General features: G+C 33.4%; 1 protein-coding gene across 8 annotated transcripts in view; it reads left to right on the forward strand.

The window, feature by feature from the left end:
- The window catches only part of Mgat4c (MGAT4 family member C), a 786744-nt gene that overhangs the window by 245782 nt on the left and 521419 nt on the right, over positions 1 to 19543 (forward strand). The gene's annotated exons all lie outside the window — the stretch shown is intronic.

Raw genomic sequence — 19543 nt, forward strand, 5'->3', positions numbered from 1 at the left:
GTTTTAAACCTGTAAATGGTTGTCTTCACTGTGAATAAAGGAAAGGGCAATCAGTAAACAAGTGAAGGCCTTTACCAAATACAGCTTTAATGACCACAGGCAATACCTAGCCTCACACTGGGAAGCAAATTGGTAGTCACTGGAGACTGCTGTGCATTGGTGTGATATTCCCTGAGGCTAAAACCAATCAGCAGCCAAGCCATTCTGTACCCCATGAAGTCTATAAGTGGTTTCCAGGGGTAACTTCTCTGAGAGCACATTTGAATAATCTAATTTGGAGTTTTAAATGTGGAGAAAATGATGGACACATTTCATGCCAACTGGCACCATTCTTTAAGTTGTGATAGAAGGAATCTCATCTGAAATTGTTTACAATGCATTTTTTTTAAAATACAACCAGTGTTGTATAAGCTACTTGATAGCACAAATACAAAATTATTTTTAAATACCATATATTTTTTTTAAATCTAAGAATGATTTTATGTCTCTGAATAGTTGAAAGTCACTTTTTCCTTTTTGAGATAGTAAAGAGAGGGATCCTATCTTTATCTTCAATAGTGTTAAGCATATTTTCTATTTTGAAAGACTGAATATTTGTAAATTGTCATGTACAGGACTGGACTGCATTCATGTAAGAAATATTTAGGGAACACATTTGGTTTTACACACTGTACCTAAAAGGTCCTCTCTCTCATTGAGCTTATATTATTCCTTCCTAAAGGTGGAGAGAAAGTCATGTTGAGACCTTTATCAGCGATGCTTCTTCTTTCAGTGGATTTCTAAGGATAGCATCCTTGAAAGGGGAATAGTAAACAACTTGTTTATGTGAATTTGTTCCAGCTACTAAATTGCTTTTTGAAAGATGAGTGCTTTGTTGAACTAATATGTGCCTACAGGAGGAATTACCACATCAATTTCAAATATTTACTCTTTTAGAAAAGTAGAACTTAGAAAACTTAAGAGTGTAACAAATAAGGTATGATTTAGTTCACTAAGCTACCTGCAAGTGTCTGTGTTACATCTAAAAGCCTACCATTTATTTCTAGAGAATCTGTTGGTCTTAATAATGTCTAAGGAACATACAGTATGTCTTTGCTTCATCATTAATAGTACAATAACTTGAACAGTGGCATATATACTGAAGTGTAGGGGGAAAATGGGGTGAAAACAAGATTTAGAAGGCTTTAAGAGGCTGTCTTCCTAGGGGAGAGCTGAAAAATGTCATTCATTAGAAATGATTGAAAGAAACTGAGCAAAAAATAGGATAATATGGAGAAACCCAGAGAATTAGGAAAATTAAGAACTGGTTACTAATATCATGGTTTAGAGAGTTTAGTTTTCACAGCAAAATTTTAGTTATAAAGAACTAAAGAGTTTATATAGGATTGATTCTTTCTAAAGGAAAAGATGTGATTTATTAAACAGCCACATGATCCATGGTCTTAAAAAAAAAAAAAAAGCTAGTCTCTGTCTTTCTCTCTCTCTCTCTCTCTCTCTCTCTCTCTCTCTCTCTCTCTCTCTCTCTCTCTCTCTCTCTCCCAGTGTGTGTGTGTGTGTGTGTGTGTGTGTGTGTGTGTGTATTTTTACTTTGGAAGATTCTACCATGGGAATGTACAAAAAGAACTGAGGTATTGGACCTAGGTAGCAAGATACAATGATTGTAGATGACTGTAGACAACACAACAAATGCTGAAAATTAGGTCTGCAGTGTCATATCTCAGGAGGCAAAAAGTGCATGTAAAACATTCAGAGGTGAGAAGCCATTGGTTCATAGCTCCTTGAATCTTAAAGAAAAATGATTTTCTATGCAGATATTGGAACAAGTCTGAATGCCTGGATCTGTGAATTAAATAGTCAAGGGTCTGATTGTCAAATGTGCCATCCTTTTACCTACAGTACCCAGAGGGAAAGGAGAAATAGGCTGCTTACACTGATGCTCACTCTTCTCTCTAATAAAAGTATAGCCTTCTGGCGAAACAAATTGCTTTCATTCCAAAAATAACAATAGCATTATCTTCAAAGTGGACTTCATTCAATTGCACAGGATCTTCATGAGGGGATATATTTCTCACTAAGTACATAATTCAGAATTGAAAAAGGTATTTTATAGAGCAAGGTGCAATTTTTGGTATGTTTAATGCACTTGACCCTTGATTCATAGTCAAGGCTAACATACCAAAGAGGGAAGAAAAGGAAAACCATTCCCTTCTCTCTCTCTCTCTCTCTCTCTCTCTCTCTCTCTCTCTCTCTCTCTCTCTCTCTCTCTCTCTTTTTTTTTTGCTATGCTCACATCAATCTTGCTGTCACTATAAAACTGGAAAAGTGAATATCATGTACTCTATTTTGAATATGTTTTAGTATTAATAAATGTTTTCACATAGGTTTGATATGATAGTTTTTATTGTTTCCCTCTCTCTCTGCCTCTCCCTCTCCCTCTCCCTCTCCCTCTCCCTCTCTCACTCCCTTTCTTGTAAGAATTACAAGAAAGAAGAGTTCAATGAATATTGAAGGGAAAATATAGAATAAAAGAGCCAAAGCATCCAATGAAATCTTAAATCATTAAATGTATATTGTAGATGAGAAGTGGAAGATTGATGATTATATTTTTCTAAAAGTGGAAAACTTAATTTTCCACAGTAAAACTTATACTTTGTTTAATTTTATATGTTTAAATTATTGATAAGATTAATTTCTTACCTGTCATCAGCAAAATTTTAAAAAATTAATACACAATAAAATATCTACTTTTGTAACAAACTTTCTATCTTAAGATACATTGTATTTATATGCTGTTTATTCTTATTTGACTTAAGTACACAAAATGAAACAAAAGGGACTAAAGAAGGGTAAACATTACATATAATAGAGCTTCAAAATGCTAGAATATATAAAAGTCCTATCTCTGTGGAAAGAATGAAACTGCCAGTATAGTGAAGCCATTCCTGTTTTGAAATACTGATCAAGTTTCTGGCCATGAATGCTTTAGGCTGAATTATAATTGCCTCATTCACAATAATAAGTTACTTTTGATCTTACAAAACTATGCTAATCAATTATTCTACCTTCAAATGTGTTTCTGCATCATTATTCTAGAAATAATATTTTATAGAAAACTAAAGATGGTTATATTTTGTAGAGTAATTTTATCCTTATCAACTTCAATAAAGTGTTACTTTTGGCAAAATGCACACATATCAAAGGAATATTTTGATGATACTTGACCAAGTTCTGAACTTGGGGAACCATTACAATCTGGCTATAAAACTTTTCCATTTCAAATATCCCCAACAAAAATTTCATTCCATTTCCTCAGAGACAATCCCCATCATCTGTCCAGTCCAGATAACCCCCATCTCTTCTTATGCCAGATAAGTTTTGTTTTCTCCAGAATGTCATATAAGCTAGAATAATGTAGAATATGTCATTGTATGTTAGTCTTATTGTGAACAATATAATATTTCTTGATTAATTTATGCATCAAATTTTGTTTCTTTTTAATTGCTGAATAGGATTCCATTGAATGGATAGATACACCAAAATGGGTTTGGAATTTTCCTCTCAGCAAACATTGTCTTCCAAATTGTACTACACTTAATAAACCTAATATAAACATTGGAGTACAACCCTTCATAAGCAAATTATGGTTTTATTCTTTTGAGAAAAGGCCTAACGAGTGGATCGGATGGGTCATGAATACACATGTCAAATATATATATATGTATATATACATATATATATATATTTGTATATGTGTGTTTAACTTTATGGAAGCTTCCCAACTGCATGCCAGAGTAGTTACATCATTTTGCATTCCTTTCACTGTTTGAGAGTTGTTGTTCTTCTACATCTCTTGTAATAGGTACTATTGAGTTTTTCTGATTTTAGTCAAAATAATGTGTGGATAGAACTACTTCATTGTGCTGAGGTACAGATCGTTAATGAGTAGTGAAGTTGTGCAAACCAGCTTTTCATCACTGTGACAAGTATCTATGAAAAACAAAGAAAAAAAATATATTTTGACTCATGGTTGCAGAGGTTTCAGTCCATGCTTGACTGAATCTTCAGTTCATGATTCCATTGCTTCGAGCCTGAGGCAAGGCAGGTGGACTAGTGTGGCAGAGGAAAACTGCTCAGCTCATGGCAGCCAGGGAGCAAAGAGAAGGAATGGAAGGGCCACACACAAGAAATACCCTTTCAGGGCACACCCACAGTGACCGACTTCCACTAACTAGGTCCCATCTCCTGCAGTTTCCATCACCTCCCAATAGTTTATTAAAATTATTACTCCATCCTATAAATTAATTCATTAGTGAATTTACAGGTCTTGTGATACAAAAGGCCCCATCTCTGAACATTACTGCACCGGGGACCAAGCCTTCAGCATCAGTTTTTGGGGAAAACTTTATATGAAAACCACAACAAAATTTGAAAATGCTTTCATGTGATTTGTGGCCATTTATATAGCTTCTTTATGAAGTAACTTGTTACATTTTTTGACATATTTCTTTGCTTTCTCTTTGTTATTTATTTTTTAAAAGCTACTGAATTGTGTTTAAAAGCCAAATAAGTGTGTGTGTGTGTTTGTGTATAAATATATATATATATATATGTTCCTATTTATGACTTGATTTTCCATTTTTTTAAAGATCTCTTTATATTTTATTTATTTATTTATGACGTGGAATGCATTACGATTTATTTATTTATTTATATATGACAGTGGAATGCATTACAATTTATTTATTCATTTACATATGACAGTGGAATGCATTACAATTTATTCATTTATATATGTCAGTGGAATGCATTACAATTCTTATACACATATAGAGAACAATTTTTCATATCTCTGGTTGCATACAAAGTATATTCACACCAATTCATGTCTTCTCCCTCTCCCTATCATGCTATGAATCAGCCTCATTATATCAGAGAAAATATTCGGCATTTATTTTTTTGGGATTGGCTAACTTCACTCAGCATTACCTTCTCTAACTCTATCCATTTACCTGCAAATACCATGATTTTATTCTCTTTTATTGCTGAGTAATATTCCATTGTGTATATATGCCAATTTTTTTTAATCCATTGGTCTATTGAAGGGCATCTAGGTTGGTTCCACAGTTTAGCTATTGTGAATTGTTCTGAAATAAACATTTATGTAGCTGTGTCCCTGTAGTATGCTGTTTTTAAGTCCTGTGGTGTAGACCAAGGAGAGGGATAGCAGGGTCAAATGGTAGTTCCATTTCCAATTTTCCAAGAAATCTACATACTGCTTTCCATATTGGCTGCAGCAATTGCAGTCCCACCAGCAGTGCATGAGTGTACCTTTTTTCCAACATCCTAATGAACACTTATTGTTGTTTGTTTTCCTAATAGTTACAATAATGACTGGAGTGAGATGAAATCTTAGACTTTTATTAATTTTCATTTCTATAATTGTTAGCAATTATGAACTTTTTTTATACATTTGTTGATTGATTCTATATCTTCTTCTGAAAAGTGTCTGTTCAGATCCTTGGCCCATTTATTGATTTGTTTATTTGTTTTTTGGTGCTTAGCTTTTTGAGTTCTTTATATACCCTAGAGATTGGTGCTCTGCCTGATGTATGAGGAGTAAAAATTTGCTCCCAAGATGTAGGCTCTCTATTCACCTCACAGATTGTTTCTTTTTCCAAGAAGAAACTTTTTAGTTTGAGGTTCATCCCATTTATTGATTCTTGATTTTGATTCTTGAGCCAAAGGAGTCTTATTAAGAAACTTGGGGCATAATCCCACATGATGAAGATTAGAGCCTACTTTTTTTTCTATTAGATGCAGGGTCTCTGGTTTTATTCCTAAGTCCTTAACCCATTTTGAGTTGAGTTTTGTACATGTTGAGAGATATGGGATTTAATTTCATTTTGTTGCATATGGATTTCCAGTTTTCCCAGCACCATTTGTTAAAGATGCTATCTTTTCTCCAGTGCATGTTTTTGAGGCCTTTGTCTAATATAAGATAATTATAATTTTGTGGGTTAGTCTCTGTGACCTCTGTTCTGTACCACGGGTCTACCAGTCTGTTTTGGTGCCAATACTATGCTGTTTTTGTTACTATTGCTCTGTAGTATAGTTTAAAGTCTGGTAGAGTGATGCCACCTGCTTCACTCTTTCTGCTAAAGATAGCTTTAGCAATTCTGGGTCCCTTATTTTCCAGATGAGTTTCATGATTACTTTTTCTGTTTCTATGAGGAATATCATTGAGATTTTGATTGGAATTGCATTGAATCTCTATATTGCTTCTGGAAGTATGGTCATTTTGACAGTATTAATTCTGCCTATCCAAAAGCAAGGTAGATCTTTCCATCTTATAAAGTCTTCTTTGATTTCTTTATTTAGGTTTTTGTAATTTTCATTATATAGATCTTTCACCTCTTTCTTTAAGTAGATTCCTAAGGTCTTTGTTTGTTTGTTTTTGAGGCTTTTCCCTCTCTGAGGATTTGTCACTGATATATAGAAATGCGATTTACGGGTGTTGATTTTGTATCCTGCTACTTTGCTAAATTTGTTTACTAGTTCTAGTAGTTTTCTGAATCATTAAAAATAGTGACAATTTGAGTTCTTCTTTTCCTATGAGTAGCCCTTTAATTTATTTCATCTGTCTAATTGCTCTGGCCAGTGTTTCAAGAACTATGTTAAATAGAAGTCATGAAAGAGGGCATTCCTTTCTTTTTCCAGTTTTTAGTGGGAATGCTTTCAATTTTTCTTCATTTAGAATTATGTTTGCCTGGGATGTAGCATAGATATCCTTTATGATATTGAGATATGTTCCTATTATCTCTAATTTTTCTAGTGTTTTGAACATAATGGGATGCTATATTTTTTTATTATTTACACATGACAGTACAATGATCTCAACATATACATTTGAATCAGATGGGTTATAATTTCTCATTTTTCTGATTTTCAGGTTGCAGAATCACATTTGTCATACAGTCACGTATATACATACAGCAATAATAATGTCTATTTTATTCTGCTGCCCTTCCTATCCCCCCTTCCCCTCCCCTCCTCTCCCATCCCTTCTCTCTACCCAATTGAATGTGACATATTTTTTTCTCTCCTCACAACATCATACATGTATTCTGTATAATGATGAGGGTCTCCTTTCATCTTCCATGCAATTCCCCTTCTCCCTCCTTTTCCCTCACACCTCTCTTCCCTATTTAGTGGTAACCTTATTCTCATGCTCTTCTTTCCTATCCCATTTTGAGTCACCCCTCTTATATCAGAGAAGACATTTGGCATTTGTTTTTTAGGGATTGGCTAACTTCACTTAGCATAATCTGCTCTAATGCCATCCATTTCCTGCAAATGCCATGATCTTGTAAGTTTTTAGTGCTTAGTAATATTCCATTGCATATAAATGCCACATTTTTTTTATCCATTCATCTATTGAAGGGCACCTAGGTTGGTTCCACAGTCTAGCTATTGTGAATTGTGCAGCTATAAACATTGATGTGGCTGTGTGTCTATAGTATGTTCTTTTTAGGTCTTTTTGGTATAGTCTGAGAAGGGGAATAGCTGGGTCAAATGGTGGTTCCATTCCCAGTTTTCCAAGGAATCTCCATACTGCTTTCCAAATTGGCTGCACCAATTTGCAGTCCCACCAGCAATGTATGAATGTACCTATTTCCCTGCATCCTCCCTAGCACTTATTGTTGTTTGACTTCATAATGGCTGCCATTCTTATTGGAGTGAGATGATATCTTAGAGTAGTTTTAATTTGCATTTCTCTGATTGCTAGACAGGGTGAGCATTTTTTCATGTATTTGTTGATTGATTGTATTTCCTCTTCTGAGAAGTTTCTGTTCAAGTCCTTGGCCCATTTGTTGATTGGGTTATTTGCTTTTTTGTTGTTTAAATTTTTGAGTTCTTTGTATACTCTAGAGATTAGAGCTCTATCTGATGTGTGAGGGGTAAGAATTTCCCAGGATGTAGGCTCCCTATTCACCTCACATATTATTTCTCTTGCTGAGAAAAAAACTTTTTAGTTTGAATTCATCCCATTTGTTGATTCTTGGTTTTAACTCTTGTGCTATAGGTGTCTTATTAAGGAATTTGGGGCCTGCCCCCACGTGATGAAGATTAGGGCCAACTTTTTCTTCTATTAGATGCAGAGTCTATGCTTTGATTCCTAGATCCTTGATCCATTTTGAGTTAACTTTTGTGCATGGTGAGAGAAAGGGATTCAATTTCATTTTGTTGCATATGGAATTTCCAGTTCTCCCAGAACCATTTGTTGAAGATACTATCCTTTCTCCATTGCATTCTTTTAGCACCTTTGTCTAATATAAGGTAGTTGTAATTTTGTGGATTGGTCTCTGTGTCCTCTATTCTGTACCATTGGTCTACCAGCCTGTTTTGGTGCCAGTACCATGGTGTTTTTGTTATTATTGCTCTGTAGTATAGTTCAAAATCTGGTATCACGATATCACCTGTTTCACTTTTCCTGCTTAGAATTACTTTAGCTATTCTGGGTCTCTTATTTTTCCAGATGAATTCCATGATTGCTTTTTCTATTTCTGCAAAAGAATGCCATTGGGATTTTGATCAGAATTTCATTGAATCTGTAAAGTGCTTTTGGTAATATAGCCATTTTAATAATATTAGTTCTGCCTACCCATGAGCAAGGTATATTCTTACATCTTCTAGGGTCTTCTTTTATTTCTCTCTTTAGGGTTCAGTAGTTTTCATTGCATAGATCTTTCACCTCTTTTGTTAGGTTGATTGCCAGTTTTTTTTTTTTTGAGGATATTGTGAATGAGGTAGTTGTCCTCACTTCCATTTCAGAGAATTTGTCACTGATATACAGGAATGCCTTTGATTTATGGGTGTTGATTTTATATCCTGCCACTTTGATGAATTCATTTACTAGTACTTTTTGGATCTGGTAGGTATAGGATCATGTCATCAGCAAATAATGCTAATTTAAGTTTTTCTTTTCCTATGCCTATGCCTTTAATTTCTTTCATCTGTCTAATTGCTCTGGCTAATGTTTCCAGAACTATGTTGAACAGAAGTGGTGAGAGAGGGCATCCCTGTCTTGTTCCAGATTTTAGAGGGAATGCCTTCAATTTTTCTCCATTTAGAATGATGCTGGCCTGAGGCTTAGCATAGATAGCTTTTACAATGTTGAGATAAGTTCCTGTTAACCCTAGATTTTCTAGAGTTTTGAACATAAAGGGATGCTGTATTTTGTCGAATGCTTTTTCTGCATCTATTGAGATGATCATGTGGTTCTTATATTTAAGTCTATTGATGTGGTGAATTACATTTATTGATTTCCATATATTGAACCAGGCTTGCATCCCGGGGATGAATCCTACTTGGTCATGGTGCACGATCTTTTTGCTATGTTTTTGTATTCTATTTGTTAGAATTTTATTGAGGATTTTTGCATCTATATTCATTAGGAATATTGGTCTGAAGTTTTCTTTCTTTGAAGTGTCTTTATCTGGTTTTGGAATCAGGGTGATGTTGGCCTCATAGAATGAATTTGGGAGTACTTCCTCTTTTTCTATTTCCTGAAATAAATTGAAGAGTATTGGTATTAGTTCCTCTTTAAAGGTCTTGTAAAACTCTGTTGTATATCCATCTGGTCCTGGGCTTTTCTTGGTTGGTAATCTTTTGATGGCTTCTTCTATTTCCTCACTTGATATTGGTCTGTTTAAGTTGTGTATATACTCCTGACTCAATCTGGGCAGATCATCTGACTTAAGGAATTTTTCAATGCCTTCACTATCTTCTATTTTATTAGAGTATAGGGTTTCAAAATAATTTCTAATTATCTTCTGTATTTCCGAAGTGTCTGTTGTGATGTTGCCTTTTTCATCTCGTAAGCTAGTAATTTGGGTTCTCTGTCTTCTTCTCTTTGTTAGCATGGCTAATGGTCTATTAATCTTATTTAATTCATTTTTTTAAAGAACTAACATTTAGTTTTGTCAATATTTTCAATTGTTTCTTTTATTTCGATTTCATTGATTTCAGCTCTGATTTTAATTATTTCTTGCCTTTTACTGCATTTGCTGCTGATTTGTTCTTCTTTTTCTAGGGTTTTGAGATGTAGTGTGAGGTCATTTATTTGTTGGCTTTTTCTTCCTTTAAGGAATGAATTCCATGAAATGAATTTTTCTCTTAGTACTTCTTTCATGGTGTCCCAAAGATTTCAATATGTTGTGTCTGAGTTTTCATTTACCTCTAAGAATTTTTTAATTTCCTCTTTGATGTCTTCTGTAAACCTTTGTTCATTCAGTAGCATATTGTTTATTCTCTATGTGATGTAGGAATATTTCTTCCTTATTTTATCATTGATTTCCAATTTCATTCCATTATGGTCAGATAAAATGCATGGTAGTATCTCTACTCCTTTGTATTTGCTATGATTTGACCTGTGACATAATATATGATCTATTTTTGAGAAGGATCCATGTGCTGCTAAGAAAAAAAAAATGTATCCGCCTGATGTTGGGTGGTATATTCTATATATGTCAATTAAGTCTAAGTTATTAATTGTATTATTGAGTTCTATAGTTTCTTTATTCAACTTTTGTTTGGAAGATCTGTTCAGTGGTGAGAGAGATGTGTTAAAATCTCCCATGATTATTGTATTGTGGTCTATTTGACTCTTGATCTTGAGAAGAGTTTGTTTGATGGACATAGCTGCACCATTGTTTGGGGCATATATATTAATGATTGTTATATCTTTTTGGTGTATAGTTCCCTTGAGCAGTATGTAGTGTCCTTCTTTATTCCTTTTGATTAACTTTGGCTTGAAGTCTATTTTATTTGATATTAGTATGGACACCCCTGCTTGCTTCCGAGGTCCATGTGAGTGGTATGATTTTTCCCAACCTTTCACCTTCAGTCTGTGTATGTCTACCTATCAGATGTGTCTCCTGTAGACAGCATATTGTTGGATCTTTTTTTTAATCTAGTCTACTAGCCTATGTCTTTTGATTGGTGAGTTTAAGCCATTAACATTTAGGGTTACTATTGAGATATGGTTTGTACTTTCAGCCATATTTGTTTATTTTTGTTATTTAACATGATTTGTTTTTCCTCTTTGATTAGTTTTTCCTTTACTGTACTACCTCCCACTGTTGGTTTTCATTGTTATTTTTCATTTTCTCTTCATGTAATGTTTTGCCTAGGATGTTTTGAAGTGCTGGTTTTCTAGCTGCAAATTCTTTTAACATTTGTTTATTGTGGAAGGTTTTTATTTCATCTTCAATCCTGAAGCTTAATTTCGCTGGATACATGATTCTTGGTTGGAACCCATTTTCTTTCAGCATTTGAAATATGTTGTTCCAGGATCTTCTAGCTTTCAGAGTCTGTGTTCAAAGATCAAACATTAACCTGATTGGTTTACCCCTAAATGTAATCTCTTTCCTTTCTCTTGTGGCTTTTAAAATTCTCTCCTTATTCTTTATGCTGGGCATCTTCATTATAATGGGTCTTGATGTGGATCTCTTGTGATTTTGCACATTCGGCATCCTGTAGGCTTCTAGGATTTGGCATTCTGTTTCATTCTTCAAGTCTGGGAAGTTTTCTCATATTATTTCATTGAACAGATTGCTCATTCCTTTGTTTTGGACCTCTATACCTTCCTGTATCCCAATAACTGTTATGTTTGGTCTCTTTATGTTATCCATATTTCTTGAATTTTCTGCTCATGGTTTCTTAACAGTCTCGCTGAGCTGTCTATGTTCTTTTCAAGTTGATATACTTTCTTCATTGTCTGATGTTCTATCTTCTAAGTGTTCTACTCTGTTGGTAATACTCTCATTTGAGCTTTTAATTTGGTTTATTATTTCCTTAATTTCCAGGATTTCTGGGTTTTTTTTTGTTTTGTTTTGTTTTGTTTTTTGTATAACTCTATCTCCCTGTAGAGTTGACCTTTTGCTTATCGGATTTGTTTATGTAATTCTTTGTCAAAGTGATCTTTCATTGTCTGATTTTGCTTTCTAATGTCTTCCTTGAGACTCCAGATCATCTGAAGCATGTATATCATGAACTCTTTATCTGACATTCCATATGCTGCAGATATTACCTTTTCTAATGTTGAATTGACCTGCATTGTTTGTGGTCCTTCCTTTCCTTGTCTTTTCATACTGCTCACATTTCTTTTAGCTCTGTGAAACTGTTGGTCTATTTTAAAGAAGGATCCATGGGCTGTCTGTCATTATAGAAAAAAAAAGTATATTCTCTCGTTGAAGGTATATATATATATATATCAGTTAATTTTAAGCTTTTTATTGTATTATTGAGTTATACAGTTTCTTTTTTCAGCTTTTGTTTAAAATATCTATATAGTGGTGAAAGAGGTGTATTAAAGTCACCCAAAATTATTGTGTGGTGGTCTATATGACTCTTGAACTGAGAAGAGTTTTTTTGATGAACATAGCTGCTCTATTGTTTGTGGAACATATATTTATAATTGTTAAGTCTTGTTGGTGTATGGTTCCCTTGAGCAGTATATAGTGTCCTTCTTTATCTTTTTTGATTGACTTTCACCTAAAGTCTACTTTATTAGATATGAGGATGGAAACACCTGCTTGCTTCAGCAGTCCATGTAAGTGAGATGATTTTTCCCAACCTTCACCTTAATTCTGTGGATATCTTTTCCTATGCTATGAGTGTCTTGGAGGCAGCATATTGGTTTTTTGTTTTGTTTTGTTTTTTTTATCCAATCTGCTAGTCTATGTCTCTTGATTGGTGAGTTTAGGCCATTAACATTCAGGGTTATTATTGAGACATAATTTGTATTCCCAGCCATTCTTGTTTATTTTTGGTATTTAATGTGACTTTGTTTCTCCTATGATTAGATTTTCCTATGGTGTAATCCCTCCCTCTGCTGATTTTGATCATTGTTTTTCATTTCCTGTTCTTGGAATATTTTGCTGAGGATATTCTGTAGTGCAGGGTTTCTCATTGTAAATTCTTTGAACTTTTGTTTATCATTGAAGATTTTTATTTCATCATCAAAACTAAAGCTTATTTTTGCTAGATATAAGATTCTTGGTCTTAATTCATTTTCTTTCAGAGTTTGGTATATGTTGTCCCATAATCTTCTGGCTTTGAAGGTCTGGGTTGAAAAATGTGCTGAGATACGAATTGGTCTCCCCCTATATGTGATCTGATTCCTCTCTCTTGCAGCGTTTAAGATTCTATCCTTATTCTGTATGTTAGGCATTTTCATTATAATATGCCTTGGTGTAGATCTGTTGTAATTTTATATATTTGGTGTGCTGTAAGCCTCTTATATTTGGTTTTCCAATTTGTTCTTCATGCTTGGGATATTATCTGATATTATCTCATTGAAGAGATTGTGCATTCCTTTGGTTTGAAACTCTGTGCCTTCCTCTATCCCCATAACTATTAGATTTGGGGTATTTTGATGCTGTCCCATAATTATTGGATGTTCTGTTCATGGTTTCTTACTATCTTCACTGTGTAATCAACTTTATTTTCCAAATTTTATACTTTGTCTTCATTATCTGACATTCTTTCTTCCAAGTAATCTAGTCTATTTGCTTATGCTTTCTATTGAGATTTTTGTTTGATTTATTGTATCCTTCATTTCAAGGATTTCTTGTTTTTTTTCAGTCTCTATTTCTCTCTTGAAGTAATCTTTGGCTACCTGTATTTGCTCTCTTAACTCTTTGTTAGAGTGATCGATTTTTGCCTGTATTTGCTCATTTAGGTCATTCTTTAATTCACAGATCATTTTAACTATGAACCTTCTGAACTCTTTCTCTGACATTTCATCAATTTCGCTGTCCATGGGTTCTGTTATTATAGTATCCTGGTCTGTTTGGTGCACTTTTCTGCCTTGTTTTTTCATGTTGTCTATGTGTCTCCTTTCTTGCAGTATGGATCTGAGATATTACCATTTCTTTCCTATATTCTTGTAGTACCCATGCAGATTTTCTATACCTCACCTTGATTTTGGAACTCCAGACCCTGCTGGTGTCCCTCAATATATGATACTGCACCTAAAATTGGTGGCAACAATAGCAGAGGTAACTCAAAATAATAGTTAAGGTGCCACAAGATGGAAGTAATGTCTTACAGAGATGGGGCTAAAAGAGTGGACCTCACACTCCCTTTGGGTTGTCAGTCTTAATGAAAAAATCATACTGAATCCCACCATCATGCCCACTCAGAATAATGGGGTTCTAATTGGAATAAGATATATTCCATGCTTATATAATCTTATCAATATGGATTTTACTGTCATGCATAATTAAGAAAAAACAATAATAAAAATACCATATCATCTGTGTAATTGTTGCTCTCTAGTAAGCTTTCAAATTGTGCAACCTGAGTCTTTTAACATGGCTTTTTTTCTCTTTTTTTCTTTTTAAGATTAATTTAGACATTCTGTACACCCTTTTTCTGTTATGGTTTGTTGTTGGTTTAGTTCTTATTTACTTAGTGACTTTATTGGTAAACTATATTTCTTGTCCTGTATCACCACAAAAGCTTTTTGTAAATTGTAAGAAATTAATAAGAGAGAGATTTCCTTAAATACCTTGAACCAAATTCTCTGAAATTGTATTAAGATGTGTGTGTGTGTGTGTGTGTGTGTGTGTGTGTGTGTGTGTGTGGTGTTGGAACATGCCTTTAGCCATCAGTCCAGCAGTTAGCACATCTGTTTCAGCCTTTATTTCCTACTTGTACTTCCTGATTGTCAGAGGATGACACTTCTTTAGGGAAGTACCTTTTCTAAACTTCAAATATTTTAAGCTCCCTCCAGTGACTGCTAGGTGTCTGGTTATCACATATATCATGATTGTAAGACTGTTGGTTTCCAAAGCTACTGTTGATAGAGAAAGAGATGGGTCTAGGTCAAATTTTGAATAGAGCTCACTTTCCTTACAAAGAATTTGTTATTTTCCTTTTATGAATACTCCAAGAATGTGGCTCATTTTTAGAGTTGTAAAAAGTTGACTTTGATTTTTTTTTCTTTCTTTCTTTTTTAGTTATATAATTGCTTTTATGAAGGAACAGATATTTGGAGGACCTTGATTTACCATTCCCACTGGCAACACACTAGTTTCATATTTTTCCTAAAAAGATATTTAGTTGTTCTAGTGTATTAGCTTCAAAAAATACCTTTTCTCCATTAATGTAGCTCAGTGCATTTGTTGAAATCTATTAATCATATATGCATGTCTTTATGTCTGAATTCTCTATGCTATTTCATTAATCTATATGTTAATACAAATGCAACATTACTCCAGGAGTCTCTTGTTTAATATCAGTATCTATAAACTCATGACAGGCCAATTTATTAGCTTGCAAGTACAGAAAATTTTTGAAGATTCAAAAGAAAAAATCTGAATTGGAGACTATTTAGGACCATTCATTCATGAAGGGGACTTGCACTTGGTATCAAACCTGGGTTTTCCCTCTTGAATAAAATGTAATATCACCCTTATTTTTAACATGCATTTTAGCCATGTTATGTTAAATTTATGGTAGCTACAGGTTTCTACTTGCAATATTTTCATATGGATATATGTAATGTCCAAATATTTTCAAATGGCTACATCATGACTTTTAAATATAATGGTTGCTATTTTATTTCTTAGTTTTTAAAGTAATCTTCTTTCATGAGTCTTAAAGTTTAAACAAAATTATTAAAGTTTGTGGGGAATGCAAACATTTGCAATGCCACCTTATTTAGGTCTCTGTATGTTAATATTCAATTAAGAGCAATAATAATAAATAAAATACCTATTACACATAGCACTATGTGAGAAATGATGTCACAAGTTAGGCATCTTCAATAGCTAACACAATTTCTTTTTACTGTTTTTTATTTTAGTAAGAACATTTAACATGCAGTCTAGCCTTTTAACAAAGTGGAATTATATAATAGAGTATTATATAATTTTTACAATAGAACAGCATATTGTATACTGTATACAACACTGTGTATAATACAGTATACCATTATAGGACTGTAAAACAGACCTCCAGAACTTATTCATATCATATAACTGAAACTTTATGTCCATTATAGCAACTCCACATTTCTTCCTCTCTACCCAGCATCTGACAACCACGATTCTGTTTTGCTTCTGTGAGTATGACTTCTTTGGATATCTTCTATAAATAGAATCATGTATATTTATCCTTCAGTAAATGACTTATTTACTTAGCAGAATATTCTTCAGCTTAATTCATTATGAATTTCCTTATAAATTGATGAATTTCCTTATATTTGTAGGATGAATCATTTTCCATTATTTGTAGACCTCATTTGCTTTATCTATTGATAGACATTAAATTATTTAGGTTTTTGTTCTTATCTTGAATCTTGTGAATGATGCCACAATGAACATAGTTGTGCAAATATCTCTCTGAGACCCTGATTTCATTTGTTTTCTGTAAATACCTAAAAGTAGGATTGTGGATCATATGATAGTACTATTTTTATTTTTTTGGGAAACTTCCATACTGCATTTCATAGTGCCTGCACTAATTTACATTCCCCAAAACAGTATACAAGATGTTAATTTCTCCCCATCTTTTCCAAATACTATTGCCTTTTTAAAAAATAGTAATCATCCTAATAGATATGGGGGGTCTCTTATTATGAGTCTTATTTTCATTTTTACAAAGATTAGTAATGTTGAATATTTTTATACATATTTTTGACATTTATGTGTCTTCTTTGGAGAAGTGTTTGTGTAAATTTTTGCTTATTTGTTAACCATCTTTGTGGTTGATGTTGAATTCTAGGCTTTCCTTTCATATTTTGAAATACATGGTTTGCAAATATTTCCTACAGTTCCATTGGTTGACTTTCCTCTGTATAGATTGTTTTCTGTGCAGAAGTTTTTTAGTTTGATGTAGTCACACTTGTTTATATTTGCTTTTCTTGCCTTTTTAAATGTCATTTCCAAGATACTATTGCCAAGATCAATATTATACATTAGTCTCCTTTGTCTTCCTCTGGGAGTTATAGGATTTAAAGTCATTTGTTTAAGTCATTAATTCATCTTGAGTATATTTTCATGGATGGTCTAAAAAATAATAACTATTAAATGTAGATATCCAATTTTCCTAAATACCACTTATTGAAGAGAACATTCTTTCTCTAATATGTATTCTTTTCTTTTGCCCCCATAATATAATTTTATTGTAATTTTGGCAACATTTTTCTTTTTATATTTTTAATTTTTTAAATTTATGGGACAATAGAATGCATTTTGACACATTGTACACAAATAGAACACAATTTCTCCTTCCTCTGGCTGAACATGGTGCAGGGTCACACCTGTAGTATAATCATACATGTAGATAGGGTAATAATGTCCCTCTCATCCCACTGTCATTTACATCTCAACACCCCCTCCCATCTCCTCACTCCCCTCTGCACAATACAAAGTCTCTTTATTTCCCCTCCCCCATTATGGATCAATATCCACTTATCAGAGAAAATATTTGGCCTTTGGTTTTGGGTGTTTGGCTTATTTCACTTAGCATGATATTCTCCAACTCCCTTCATTTACCTGCAAGTCATATAATTTTATTCTTCTTTGAAGCTGAGTAATATTCCATTGTGTATAGGTACCACATTTTCTTTATCCATCTAGTTTGATTTCGTTATCTATCTATTGTGAATTGAGCTGCTATAGACATTGATGTGGCTGTGCCAATGTTCTATGCTGCTTTTAAGACCTTTAGGTATACCGAGGAGTGGGATAGCTGGGTCAAATGGTGGTTTCATTACAAGTTTTCCAAGGAATCTGCATAATGCTTTCCAGAGTGGATGCACCAATTTGCAGTCCCACCATAAATGCATGAGTATACCTTCTCCCCCTCATCATTGCTAACACTTAACATTGCTTGTATTCCGGATAATTGCCATTCTGACTGAAGTGAGATGGAATCTTATGGTAGTTTTGATTTGCATTTCTCTAATTGCTGGAGATGTTGAACATTTTCTCATATATTTGTTGATTGATTGTGTATCCTCTTCTGAAAAGTGTTTGTTCAGCTCCTTGGCCCATTTATTAATTGGTTATTTGGGGGGTTTTTTGCTGTTAATTTTTTTGAGTTCTTTGTATATCTGGAAGATTAGTACTCTATCTGTGGTGTGCATGTTAGAGATTTTTTCCCCGTCTGTAGGCTCTCTCTTCACATAATGCATTGTTTCCTTTGCTGAGAAAGAGCTTTTTAGTTTGAGTCCATTCCATTTATTGGTTCTTGATTTTACTTCTTGTGCTCTAGGAATTGTGTTAAGGAAGTCAGATCCTAAGCCAACATGGTGGATATTTTGTCCTACTTTTTCTTCTATTAGGTGCAAGGTCTCTATGCTTGGGTCTAAATCTTTAATCCACTTCCAGATCAGTTCTGTTCAGGGTGAAAGGGGTTTAATTTAATCTACTACATATGGATTTTCAGTTTTCCCTCACCATTTGTTGAAGAGGCTAACTTTTCTCCAATGCATGTTTTTGGCACCTTTATGTAGTATGAAATAATCATATTTATGTGGGTTTGTCTCCCTGTCTTCTCTTCTGTACCATTGGTCTACATCTCTATTTTGGTGCCAGTACCATGCCATTTTTGTTACTATTGCTCTGTAATATAGTTTAAGGTCTGGTATTGTGATGCCTCCTGCTTCACTCTTCTTCCTAAGGATTGCTTTGGCTATTCTGAGTCTCTTGTTTTTCCAAGTGAGTTTCATGATTTCTTTTTCTAGTTCTATGAGAAATGTCATTGAGAATTTAATAGAAATTGCATTAAATCTGTATAACAGTTTTTAAAAATACTAATCAAAGGTAAGTTGATTCTATATGTGTGGCTTTACCTCTATTTTATTTACATATCTGTTATTATATCAGTATCATACTGTTGTAAATACTATAGCTTGAAAGTACTTTAGCTACATTTTATACATAGTGAATTATCTGAAAGAAAATAAAAAGAAACTCTTGTTTATAATAGCATCAAAATAATAAAAATATAAAGAAACAAACATAACTAAGGAGGTAAAAAACTTGTGCCATAAAATTATAAGCATTATTAAAAAAATTAAAGAAGACATAAATAAATAAATAAGATAGCCCATGTTAATGAAGTGGAACAAAATTCCTTAATATGTCCATACTACCCAGTGCAATGCACACATTCAAAATAATTCGTATCAAAATTCCAATTACATCTTTTGCAGACATAGATTTTTTTAAACTGTAAAATTTCTATGGTCCACATATGCAGCTAAACAAATCTTACAGAGGAAATCAAATAGACACTCTGCATTTCCTGATTTCAGAATGTATTACAAGTCTAGAGAAATTAAATAAGTAACTTTTAATAGAGTACTTTTTAAGGATGTGCGTTTTAGTTGTTTTAACAACCCCCAACATTAGTCAACTATTGCCATAACAATATTTCATAACAGTTAACGTCAAATTTTCTACAATTTTCAAAATCATTTATTACTTTCCTACTCATTTGAAAGTGAGCTTGGATCTGGTTCTAG

Source organism: Ictidomys tridecemlineatus, chromosome 6 (assembly GCF_052094955.1).
Source record: "Ictidomys tridecemlineatus isolate mIctTri1 chromosome 6, mIctTri1.hap1, whole genome shotgun sequence".
NCBI classification, from domain to species: domain Eukaryota; kingdom Metazoa; phylum Chordata; class Mammalia; order Rodentia; family Sciuridae; genus Ictidomys; species Ictidomys tridecemlineatus.